At 39.8% G+C, this 13,160-nt stretch overlaps 5 non-coding genes across 5 annotated transcripts; all 5 read right to left on the bottom strand.

Annotated features, from left to right (window-relative positions):
- Window positions 1–1,214: 1,214 nt before the first annotated feature.
- On the bottom strand, window positions 1,215–1,296 carry TRNAS-UGA (transfer RNA serine (anticodon UGA)). The gene has a single exon. It is a non-coding gene; the product is annotated as a tRNA-Ser (tRNA).
- Window positions 1,297–2,069: 773 nt separating this feature from the next.
- Window positions 2,070–2,151, bottom strand: TRNAS-CGA (transfer RNA serine (anticodon CGA)). Its single transcript has one exon. It is a non-coding gene; the product is annotated as a tRNA-Ser (tRNA).
- Window positions 2,152–8,624: 6,473 nt separating this feature from the next.
- On the bottom strand, window positions 8,625–8,706 carry TRNAS-UGA (transfer RNA serine (anticodon UGA)). Its single transcript has one exon. It is a non-coding gene; the product is annotated as a tRNA-Ser (tRNA).
- Window positions 8,707–10,301: 1,595 nt separating this feature from the next.
- On the bottom strand, window positions 10,302–10,383 carry TRNAS-CGA (transfer RNA serine (anticodon CGA)). The gene has a single exon. It is a non-coding gene; the product is annotated as a tRNA-Ser (tRNA).
- Window positions 10,384–11,978: 1,595 nt separating this feature from the next.
- On the bottom strand, window positions 11,979–12,060 carry TRNAS-CGA (transfer RNA serine (anticodon CGA)). Its single transcript has one exon. It is a non-coding gene; the product is annotated as a tRNA-Ser (tRNA).
- Window positions 12,061–13,160: the final 1,100 nt, after the last annotated feature.

A 13,160-nucleotide genomic window follows, 5' to 3' on the forward strand; every position in this document is an offset into this window, starting at 1 on the left:
AACTAATACAATAAACTGAACATGATTTCATCCAACAAGAAGATTTCAAGTCCATCGTCTTAAAAATGCAGCCATCAAAATATATGGCATTGCTGATGGTTCTCAGTTGTCTTTTTGGAACCAGTTTAAATACTTTAATTGACATTTTATTGCTGAAAGAAATTTGGTGTAGAGGATTTCCAGCTATCAATACATAGATTTCTATTATCTGCAAATGATGTCATCAATATCATGGGAAACATCTAGTAATATTTTTTTAAGTTTTCATACTTGTTAATTTCAATCTTGAGACAGATTTCGACTCAAACATATTTAGTTGTCCCATTTTCATATGTCTTGGCCCATTTTAATAATATACTGTATATATTATTTTACTCTTTTCGAGAAGGTCCAAAGTTTTGACCAAGTAAAACACTGCACTGTGAACAGGTTTTGAACCTGTGTGGAGATTTGCGGCCATCACAGCCAATTATAGGCTCACTTTATCAGATGTGTTTGCCATGTGAACACAGAGAACAGCCTGTGAGAAGATTTTGGCCTAAGTTCGCATTAATATCTATTGTAGGATACAGCCATGAGCAAGAGAACTTGACTGACTTACTGAAGAGAAAGGAGTGGTCTGAGATCAAAGAATAGAAGGAGATGAATGGATTGTATATTGAGAAACGCAGAGATTTTGTTGACCACATGTTTCTCATGGTTAAAATTGTCTTTGGTTTCCGCACACTGTCAGGGAATTAATCTGCATTGTTTTATTATTCCCAGCTTCTGCTATATTTTCTTTTCACTAATCTTTCATGTGCAAAATCCAATCTTTTCAAAGGTAAAACAATAAACTGTGAACACGATTTCATTCAACATGAAGATTTCAAGTCCATCGTCTTAAAAATGCAGCCATCAAAATATATGGCATTGCTGATGGTTCTCAGTTGTGTTTTTGGAACCAGTTTAAATACTTTCATTGACTTTTTATTGCTGAAAGAAATTTGGTGTAGAGGATTTCCAGCAACCAATACGGGCAAATGATGTCATCAATATCATGCGAAACATGTAGTAACATTTCTTGAAGTTTTTATACTGCTTAATTTCATTCTTGAGGCAGATTTTGAGTCAAACATGTTGGAGTTGTCCCATTTTCATATCACTTGGCCCGTTTTAATAATATACTGTATATATTATTTTACTCTTTTCGAGAAGGTCCAAGTAAAACACTGCGCTGTGAACAGGATTTGAACCTGTGCGGGGATACCCCATTGGATTTCAAGTCCAACGCCTTAACCACTCGGCCATCACAGCCAACTGTTGAATAATCTATCAGATGTTTTTGCCATGTGAGCACAGAGGGAAAGCCTGTGAGAAGATTTTGGTCTAAGTTCACCTGAATCTCTACTGAACTACACAGCCATGAGCATGAAAACTAGACTGACTTACTGAAGAGAAAGAAGTGGTCTGAGATCAAAGAGTAGAAGGAGATAAATGGATTGTATATTAAGAAACGCAGTGATTTTGTTGACCACATGTTTCTCATGCTTAAAATTGTGGTTGGACACCGCGCACTGCCAGGGAATTAATCTGCATTTTTTTATTATTCCCAACTTTTACTATATTTTCTTTTCACTAATCTTTCATAAGCAAAATCCAATCTTTTCAAAACTAATACAATAAACTGAACATGATTTCATCCAACATGAAGATTTCAAGTCCATCGTCTTAAAAATGCAGCCATCAAAATATATGGCATTGCTGATGGTTCTCAGTTGTCTTTTTGGAACCAGTTTAAATACTTTCATTGACTTTTTATTGCTGAAAGAAATTTGGTGTAGAGGATTTCCAGTTATCAAAACATAGATTTCTATTATCTGCAAATGATGTCATCAATATCATGGGAAACATTGAGTAATATTTCTTGAAGTTTTCATACTGCTTTATTTCATTCTTGAGGCAGAGTTTGAGTCAAATATGTTGAAGTTGTCCCATTTTCATATCACTTTGCCCGTTTTAATAATATACTGTATATATAATTTTACTCTTTTCGAGAAGGTCCAAAGTTTTGACCAAGTAAAACACTGTGCTGTGAACAGGATTTGAACCTGTGCGGGGATACCCCATTGGATTTCGAGTCCAACGCCTTAACCACTTGGCCATCACAGCCAACTTTTGACTAATCTATCAGATGTTTTTGCCATGTGAGCACAGAGGGAGAGCCTGTGAGAAGATTTTGGTCTAAGTACACCTGAATCTCTACTGAACTACAAAGCCATGAGCATGAAAACTAGACTGACTTACTGAAGAGAAAGAAGTGGTCTGAGATCAAAGAGTAGAAGGAGATAAATGGATTGTATATTAAGAAACGCAGGGATTTTGTTGACCACATGTTTCTCATGCTTAAAATTGTGGTAGGACACCGCGCACTGCCAGGGAATTAACCTGCATTTTTTTTTTTATTCCCAACTTTTACTATATTTTCTTTTCACTAATCTTTCATAAGCAAAATCCAATCTTTTCAAAACTAATACAATAAACTGAACATGATTTCATCCAACAAGAAGATTTCAAGTCCATCGTCTTAAAAATGCAGCCATCAAAATATATGGCATTGCTAATGGTTCTCAGTTGTCTTTTTGGAACCAGTTTAAATACTTTAATTGACATTTTATTGCTGAAAGAAATTTGGTGTAGAGGATTTCCAGCTATCAATACATAGATTTCTATTATCTGCAAATGATGTCATCAATATCATGGGAAACATCTAGTAATATTTCTTTAAGTTTTCATACTTGTTAATTTCATTCTTGAGACAGATTTCGACTCAAATATATTTAGTAGTCCCATTTTCATATGTCTTGTCCCATTTTAATAATATACTGTATATATTATTTTACTCTTTTCGAGAAAGTCCAAAGTTTTGACCAAGTAAAACACTGCACTGTGAACAGGATTTGAACCTGTGTGGGGATTTGCGGCCATCACAGCCAATTATAGGCTCACTTTATCAGATGTGTTTGCCATGTGAACACAGAGAACAGCCTGTGAAAAGATTTTGGCCTAAATTCGCATGAATATCTATTGTAGGATACAGCCATGAGCAAGAGAACTTGACTGACTTACTGAAGAGAAAGGAGTGGTCTGAGATTAACACTAGAACTACTGTACTCGTGACACCTACTAGAACTACTGAATGTAGTCATTTTGACTACTGACTTGTTTTCGTTATTAGAGTTTCATTTGTGGTTATTTATTAATTATATTTTTTTAATGTATTATTATTGTGAGATCCAACAGTAATGCTTTGGAATGTTTTTTTTATTTTTTTTTTTCATATTTTTCTACAGGAAATAACAAAAGTAAACTAAGCAAAACAATAATAGATGTTTTAAAATAATTTATTATTAAAGTGCACACATATAAACAACAACTCAAGAACAACAAGCAGAGAAAATGTAAGTGAAGGAGAAGAAAAATGAAAATATGGCGCAGAATCTCAATAAAAACGACCAACCGTTATTATGAAGTACAACCGGTAACTTTCTAAACATTTGTTGATTCGCATTTCAGGCATCGTCTTTCAATTACAGCGGTACATTGCCCACACAAAGACTTATGGCAAGTCATACAATTTCCAACAGATCGATTTATTTTTGCATTTTGCTTTTATCTGGCAAAATTTTTTTTGAGACATCACATCTGAAGATGTAGCAACTTGAGACATGCCACCCTTTCCCCTAGATACAACATACGGACCACTCAACTCTGTGACAAGCTTTTGCAAAAATGCCTTGCGTGACATTTGTCAGGTGGTCATCTTCTTGTATAATATCCAAGCATTTATACCCGCTAAGTCTAAGGTATTTTCAAATGCGTGAACAGGCCGTCTCCTAGTACCTGTTCTTGTGCTGTATTTCCGTGCCATCTGATCTACTATGTCACGTCCGCCATGTCTGCCACGTCTGTTTGTCTCAAGAACTCCTGGAGCGATGTGCATGCGCATGTTTTGTCTGCTGTCCTGCATGTTCGCTAGAGCTGTGTGCAGACTCACCTCATGTCTGAGCTGCAGGATCCCTGCGTTTCTGCTCTGCCTTCTGTGATCTTCTCGTCATGTCTGGAGTCCTTGATCATGTGATGTTTCTTAAGATCCTGCACTGTCTGGTTCTGCAATCATCTCGTCATGTCTAGAATCCCGGATCATTTGTTCTTCCTAGGATCCTGCACTGGTTGGTTCGGTGATCATCTCGTCATGTCTGAAACCCTGATCATGTGACGTTTCCTAAGATCCTGCACTGTCTGGTTCTGCTATCATCTCGTCATGTCTAGAATCCCGGAAGTTCTCCCCTTTTCCTGACCTGGAGGAGGAGGTGCTATGCCCTATATCAGGCCGCCTCTTCCTATGCTCAGGGCCTGATTATTGTGTTGCTTCCCTGCAAGGCTCTGGGTCTGTGGGGTTGCTCCCTCTATTCTGTGCCCTTGCACTTTGCTCTGTAGTGCGTCTCTGCACACGCTCCGTGCTCGTATTCTGCCTCTTGTCTTGTGCCATGTCTTGTGTTGTCTCTCGTGCCATGTTTGTCTTTGCCTTGCTTTGCCTTGTAGTCCTTCTGCTGTTCTTTGTCTTAGTCTGTTTTGCTATGTCTTGCCTTAGCTATGCTTTGACTTGTAGTCCTTCCTGTGTTCTCTGCCTCGCCTGTTTTGCTATGTCTTGCTTTTGCTATGCTTTGACTTGTAGTCCTCCCTGTGTTCTCTGCCTTGCTATTCCTTGCTTGGTGTTCCTCCCTATGGTCTCAGTCTTTGCTTGCTCTGCCTCGCTCTCTCCTATGGTGCTCTGTAGTGCTCCCTGGCACACGCACCATTTTTCCTCTCCTTAGTGCTCGTTTCTTTGTCTAGTCCCAAGGTCTTCCCTTGGCTCGGCTCTGGGCTTCTGCCTACGCTCCGCTGCTAGACTCTGTCCTCTCTCTGACCTGGCTCTGTTTCTGCCTGTATTCCTTGCCTTGTTCCCTGCCTTGTCCTTGCATTGAACCCCGGCGTGGGTTCCCCTTGGCCGTCTCCTGTGCTGTGGTAAGTGCCACGTGTTTGTGTACAGCCGTGTGTACTGGCCAGTGTGGCGTGCCCCCTGCGTGGCTCCTAGCACGCAGCCCTTCCTTGTGCCCTGGCGTGGCTCCTAGCACGCACCCTGCCTTGAACCCTGGTGTGGCTCCTAGCACGCACCCTGCCCTGAACCTGGCGTGGCTCCTAGCACGAAGGTTCCTTTGCCCCCTCCTGTGCCTTAGTCGTGCCTCGTGCTGGCGTTACAGCCGTGTGCATTGGCCAGTGAGGTGTGCGTCCCTGCGTAGCTCCTAGCACGCAGCCCTGCTCTGAACCCTGGCGTGTCTCTACACGCACCCTGTCTTGTGCCTTGGCGTGTCTCTACACGCACTCTGTCTTGTGCCTTGGCGTGTCTCTACACGCACTCTGTCTTGTGCCTTGGCGTGTCTCTACACGCACTCTGTCTTGTGCCTTGGCGTGTCTCTACACGCACTCTGTCTTGTACCTTGGCGTGTCTCTACACGCACTCTGTCTTGTGCCTTGGCGTGTCTCTACACGCACTCTGTCTTGTGCCTTGGCGTGTCTCTACACGCACTCTGTCCTGTGCCTTGGCGTGTCTCTACACGCACTCTGTCTTGTGCCTTGGCGTGTCTCTACACGCACTCTGTCTTGTGCCTTGGCGTGTCTCTACACGCACTCTGTCTTGTGCCTTGGCGTGTCTCTACACGCACTCTGTCTTGTACCTTGGCGTGTCTCTACACGCACTCTGTCTTGTGCCTTGGCGTGTCTCTACACGCACTCTGTCTTGTACCTTGGCGTGTCTCTACACGCACTCTGTCTTGTACCTTGGCGTGTCTCTACACGCACTCTGTCTTGTACCTTGAGCCTTGGCGTGTCTCTACACGCACTCTGTCTTGTGCCTTGGCGTGTCTCTACACGCACTCTGTCTTGTACCTTGGCGTGTCTCTACACGCACTCTGTCTTGTACCTTGGCGTGTCTCTACACGCACTCTGTCTTGTACCTTGAGCCTTGGCGTGTCTCTACACGCACTCTGTCTTATACCTTGTACCTTGGCGTGTCTCTACACGCACTGTCTTATTCTATGCTTTGGCGTGGCTACACACGCACCCTGTCTCGTTTGCGAACCTTGGCGTGTCCCCTACACACGCACCTCGCTTTGAACCCTGGCGTGTCCCCTACACACGCACCTTGCCTTGCACCTAGTCTTGAACCCTGGTGTGTCCCCTACACACGCACCTAGCCTTGGACCCTGGCGTGTCCCCTACACACGCACCTAGCCTTGGACCTTGGCGTGTTCCCTAAACACGCACCCTGCTTGGATATCTGTCGTGCCTCCTTGCCTGAACCCTGGTTTGCCTGCCGGATGCCCGGAACCTGCCGACCGTTGCCAGAGGTCCGGAACCAGATGACTACGGCCTGATGTCCGGAGCTGACGTCCGCAGCCTGATCCCTGGACCCTGTCGGTTTGCCAGCAGTCCGGAGTCCGATGCCATCTTGCCATTACCTGTGCCTAGGCGTGCCATCTGGCACGTACCATGTTATGGACCTTGGCGTGCCCACGCGCGCACCTTGCATGTTTTGCTTGTTTTCTCTGTATGTGATCTTGTGTTATTCTAATGAAGATACCTTGCACCTACGTCTAGTCTCGTCTTGCTTCCTGCTTGTCCTTGTCGTCAGACACTCGTCTAGTGTCCCCTGAGCCGGCCGTCTGGTCCCAGCAGTCGTGGTGGCTCACCCCCTTGGTCTTGCCCCTGACACTCCCTGTATAGGGGGTGGATTCTCACAAGGTCAGCTCGCCCTCGGTGGGTGGGTGCCACGACCCAGAGGGTCCACTCAAAAAATGGGCTCAGCAGGAGCTGAGTCCGTCACATACTACATCTACTCCATATTTTGTTTCATTATAAAACTTTACAGTTTCTGGAGATTTTTTGGAGATTCAGAAGCAACAAGAACATCGGGATGGACGGAACTCAGAATTATCACATTTTTGGTTGGCTTACCTTGATACACGGTAAGTGTAAAATTATCCTCATTTTTATAGACTTTAGTGCTGTACAACTTTTCTTTCATTGTTTTTATTTCTTTAGGCACTTCTCGTCTTATCTTATTTAGCGTTCCCACGATAGTCGTTCCCTGGCTTTTTAGCTGTTTGGCAAGTTTTACTGATGTAAAATAATTATCGGTGGTTACATTTCGACCTTTTTTCAAAAACGGCTGCAATAGTTTCATGACTACGTGGTCAGCTAAACGGTCATCAGCACGGCGTGAATCATCTTTACCCAGATAAGGGAAGCCATTTACAACATATTTACTATCCTTATCTACAGCTAGCCAAAATTTATGGCCATATTTATCTGGCTTGGAAGGTGTATACTGTGTGAAAGGACACCTGGTTTTGCTTGGAAAAGTTGTTCATCAACCGTAATGTATGGGCCAGGTTTGTAACAAGCAATGCAATTGCCAATAAACCTGTCCCACACAATAGAAAAGAGAGCAAATTTGCCGGTTTGCAGTCTCTGCGATCGATTGGACTTCTCATCAAATCTGAGGTAATGCATAATTTCTACAAAACGGTCCCTAGACATTATCGCTTTGCATAACGGTATTCCCCAGTCATAATCTAACCAGGTAACACGATGAAAATGTGAAAAGTTGACATCTGAATTGAACTAAATCTATATGAACATCAGGGTAAATAAGATACAGTGAAAAAATTATGAACAAAACTTTACAGCAACTTTTAGTGACAAAAGGACAGCAAAATATAGCAGGTAGTCAAAAAGACTACCTTTTAGTAGTTATAGTTGAATGTTGAAATAAATGGGCAATTTTTGCACCTAAATTATTTATTGCCACAAAATCTTTTTTAACATCCTATTTGAGGAAAAGTCACCGAGTCTCAAGCCGGAATTCCAAAAAATGTAGTCACAGAGGAGAAATACATAGTGCGAAGTAGTCAAAATGACTACCTCAGTAGTTCTAGTGTTAAAGAGTAGAAGGAGATGAATGGATTGTATATTGAGAAACGCAGAGATTTTGTTGACCACGTGTTTTTAATGGTTAAAATTGTCTTTGGTTTCCGCACACTGTCAGGGAATTAATCTGCATTGTTTTATTATTCCCAGCTTTTACTACATTTTCTTTTCACTAATCTTTCATGTGCAAAATCCAATCTTTTCAAAGGTAAAACAATAAACTGTGAACACGATTTCATCCAACATGAAGATTTCAAGTCCATCGTCTTAAAAATGCAGCCATCAAAATATATGGCATTGCTGATGGTTCTCAGTTGTCTTTTTGGAACCAGTTTAAATACTTTCATTGACTTTTTATTGCTGAAAGAAATTTGGTGTAGAGGATTTCCAGCAACCAATACATAGATTTCTATTATCTGCAAATGATGTCATCAATATCATGGGGAACATCGAGTAATATTTCTTGAAGTTTTCATACTGCTTAATTTCATTCTTGAGGCAAACATGTTGGAGTTGTCCCATTTTCATATCACTTGGCCCGTTTTAATAATATACTGTATATATTATTTTACTCTTTTCCAGAAGGTCCAAAGTTTTGACCAAGTTAAACACTGCGCTGTGAACAGGATTTGAACCTGTGCGGGGATACCCCATTGGATTTCAAGTCCAACGCCTTAACCAGTCGGCCATCACAGCCAACTGTTGAATAATCTATCAGATGTTTTTGCCATGTGAGCACAGAGGGAAAGCCTGTGAGAAGATTTTGGTCTAAGTTCACCTGAATCTCTACTGAACTACACAGCCATGAGCATGAAAACTAGGCTGACTTACTGAAGAGAAAGAAGTGGTCTGAGATCAAAGAGTAGAAGGAGATAAATGGATTGTATATTAAGAAACGCAGTGATTTTGTTGACCACATGTTTCTCATGCTTAAAATTGTGGTTGGACACCGCGCACTGCCAGGGAATTAATCTGCATTTTTTTTATTATTCCCAACTTTTACTATATTTTCTTTTCACTAATCTTTCATAAGCAAAATCCAATCTTTTCAAAACTAATACAATAAACTGAACATGATTTCATCCAACATGAAGATTTCAAGTCCATCGTCTTAAAAATGCAGCCATCAAAATATATGGCATTGCTAATGGTTCTCAGTTGTCTTTTTGGAACCAGTTTAAATGCTTTAATTGACATTTTATTGCTGAAAGAAATTTGGTGTAGAGGATTTCCAGCTATCAATACATAGATTTCTATTATCTGCAAATGATGTCATCAATATCATGGGAAACATCTAGTAATATTTCTTTAAGTTTTCATACTTGTTGATTTCATTCTTGAGACAGATTTCGACTCAAATATATTTAGATATCCCATTTTCATATGTCTTGGCCCATTTTAATAATATACTGTATATATTATTTTACTCTTTTCGAGAAGGTCCAAAGATTTGACCAAGTAAAATACTGCACTGTGAACAGGATTTGAACCTGTGTGGGGATTTGCGGCCATCACAGCCAATTATAGGCTCACCTTTTCAGATGTGTTTGCCATGTGAACACAGAGAACAGCCTGTGAAAAGATTTTGGCCTAAATTCGCATGAATATCTATTGTAGGATACAGCCATGAGCAAGAGAACTTGACTGACTTACTGAAAGGAAAGGAGTGGTCTGAGATTAAAGAGTAGAAAGAGATGAATGGATTGTATATTGAGAAACGCAGAGATTTTGTTGACCACGTGTTTCTCATGGTTAAAATTGTCTTTGGTTTCCGCACACTGTCAGGGAATTAATCTGTATTGTTTTATTATTCCCAGCTTTTACTATATTTTCTTTTCACTAATCTTTCATGTGCAAAATCCAATCTTTTCAAAGGTAAAACAATAAACTGTGAACACGATTTCATCCAACATGAAGATTTCAAGTCCATCGTCTTAAAAATGCAGCCATCAAAATATATGGCATTGCTGATGATTCTCAGTTGTCTTTTTGGAACCAGTTTAAATACTTTCATTGACTTTTTATTGCTGAAAGAAATTTGGTGTAGAGGATTTCCAGCAACCAATACATAGATTTCTATTATCTGCAAATGATTTCATCAATATCATGGGAAACATCGAGTAATATTTCTTGGCGTTTTCATACTGCTAAATCTCATTCTTGAGGCAGGTTTCGAGTCAAACATGTTAAGTTGTCCCATTTTCATATCACTTGGCCCGTTTTAATAATAACTGTATATATTATTTTACTCTTTTCGAGAAGGTCCAAAGTTTTGACCAAGTAAAACACAGCGCTGTGAACAGGATTTGAACCTGTGCGTGGATACCCCATTGGATTTCGAGTCCAACGCCTTAACCACTCGGCCATCACAGCCAACTGTTAAATAATTTATCAGATGTTTTTGCCATGTCAGCACAGAGGGAGAGCCTGTGAGAAGATTTTGGTCTAAGTTCACCTGAATCTCTACTGAACTACAAAGCCATGAGCATGAAAACTAGACTGACTTACTGAAGAGAAAGAAGTGGTCTGAGATCAAAGAGTAGAAGGAGATAAATGGATTGTATATTAAGAAACGCAGTGATTTTGTTGACCACATGTTTCTCATGCTTAAAATTGTGGTTGGACACCGCGCACTGCCAGGGAATTAATCTGCATTTTTTTTATTATTCCCAACTTTTACTATATTTTCTTTTCACTAATCTTTCATAAGCAAAATCCAATCTTTTCAAAACTAATACAATAAACTGAACATGATTTCATCCAACATGAAGATTTCAAGTCCATCGTCTTAAAAATGCAGCCATCAAAATATATGGCATTGCTGATGGTTCTCAGTTGTCTTTTTGGAACCAGTTTAAATACTTTAATTGACATTTTATTGCTGAAAGAAATTTGGTGTAGAGGATTTCAGCTATCAATACATAGATTTCTATTATCTGCAAATGATGTCATCAATATCATGGGAAACATCTAGTAATATTTCTTTAATTTTTCATACTTGTTAATTTCATTCTTGAGACAGATTTCGACTCAAATATATTTAGTTGTCCCATTTTCATATGTCTTGGCCCATTTTAATAATATACTGTATATATTATTTTACTCTTTTCGAGAAGGTCCAAAGATTTGACCAAGTAAAATACTGCACTGTGAACAGGATTTGAACCTGTGTGGGGATTTGCGGCCATCACAGCCAATTATAGGCTCACCTTATCAGATGTGTTTGCCATGTGAACACAGAGAACAGCCTGTGAAAAGATTTTGGCCTAAATTCGCATGAATATCTATTGTAGGATACAGCCATGAGCAAGAGAACTTGACTGACTTACTGAATAGAAAGGAGTGGTCTGAGATTAAAGAGTAGAAGGAGATGAATGGATTGTATATTGAGAAACGCAGAGATTTTGTTGACCACGTGTTTCTCATGGTTAAAATTGTCTTTGGTTTCCGCACACTGTCAGGGAATTAATCTGTATTGTTTTATTATTCCCAGCTTTTACTATATTTTCTTTTCACTAATCTTTCATGTGCAAAATCCAATCTTTTCAAAGGTAAAACAATAAACTGTGAACACGATTTCATCCAACATGAAGATTTCAAGTCCATCGTCTTAAAAATGCAGCCATCAAAATATATGGCATTGCTGATGGTTCTCAGTTGTCTTTTTGGAACCAGTTTAAATACTTTCATTGACTTTTTATTGCTGAAAGAATTTTGGTGTAGAGGATTTCCAGCAACCAATACATAGATTTCTATTATCTGCAAATGATGTCATCAATATCATGGGAAACACCGAGTAATATTTCTTGGCGTTTTCATACTGCTAAATCTCATTCTTGAGGCAGGTTTCGAGTCAAACATGTTAAGTTGTCCCATTTTCATATCACTTGGCCCGTTTTAATAATATACTGTATATATTATTTTACTCTTTTCGAGAAGGTCCAAAGTTTTGACCAAGTAAAACACAGCGCTGTGAACAGGATTTGAACCTGTGTGGGGATACCCCATTGGATTTCGAGTCCAACGCCTTAACCACTCGGCCATCACAGCCAACTGTTGAATAATCTATCAGATGTTTTTGCCATGTGAGCACAGAGGGAGAGCCTGTGAGAAGATTTTGGTCTAAGTTCACCTGAATCTCTACTGAACTACAAAGCCATGAGCATGAAAACTAGACTTACTTACTGAAGAGAAAGAAGTGGTCTGAGATCAAAGAGTAGAAGGAGATAAATGGATTGTATATTAAGAAACGCAGTGATTTTGTTGACCACATGTTTCTCATGCTTAAAATTGTGGTTGGACACCGCGCACTGCCAGGGAATTAATCTGCATTTTTTTTATTATTCCCAACTTTTACTCTATTTTCTTTTCACTAATCTTTGATAAGCAAAATCCAATCTTTTCAAAACTAATACAATAAACTGAACATGATTTCATCCAACATGAAGATTTCAAGTCCATCGTCTTAAAAATGCAGCCATCAAAATATATGGCATTGCTGATGGTTCTCAGTTGTCTTTTTGGAACCAGTTTAAATACTTTAATTGACATTTTATTGCTGAAAGATATTTGGTGTAGAGGATTTCCAGCTATCAATACATAGATTTCTATTATCTGCAAATGATGTCATCAATATCATGGGAAACATCTAGTAATATTTCTTTAAGTTTTCATACTTGTTAATTTCATTCTTGAGACAGATTTCGACTCAAACATATTTAGTTGTCCCTTTTTCATATGTCTTGGCCCATTTTAATAATATACTGTATATATTATTTTACTCTTTTCGAGAAGGTCCAAAGTTTTGACCAAGTAAAACATTGCACTGTGATCAGGATTTGAACCTGTGTGGGGATTTGCGGCCATCACAGCCAATTATAGGCTCACCTTATCAGATGTGTTTGCCATGTGAACACAGAGAACAGCCTGTGAAAAGATTTTGGCCTAAATTCGCATGAATATCTATTGTAGGATACAGCCATGAGCAAGAGAACTTGACTGACTTACTGAATAGAAAGGAGTGGTCTGAGATTAAAGAGTAGGAGGAGATGAATGGATTGTATATTAAGAAACGCAGTGATTTTGTTGACCACATGTTTCTCATGCTTAAAATTGTGGTTGGACACCGCGCACTGCCAGGGAATTAATCT

Source organism: Dendrobates tinctorius, unplaced genomic scaffold (genome assembly GCF_039654945.1).
Source record: "Dendrobates tinctorius isolate UK_male_01 unplaced genomic scaffold, ASM3965494v1 ptg000151l, whole genome shotgun sequence".
Lineage (NCBI taxonomy): Eukaryota > Metazoa > Chordata > Amphibia > Anura > Dendrobatidae > Dendrobates > Dendrobates tinctorius.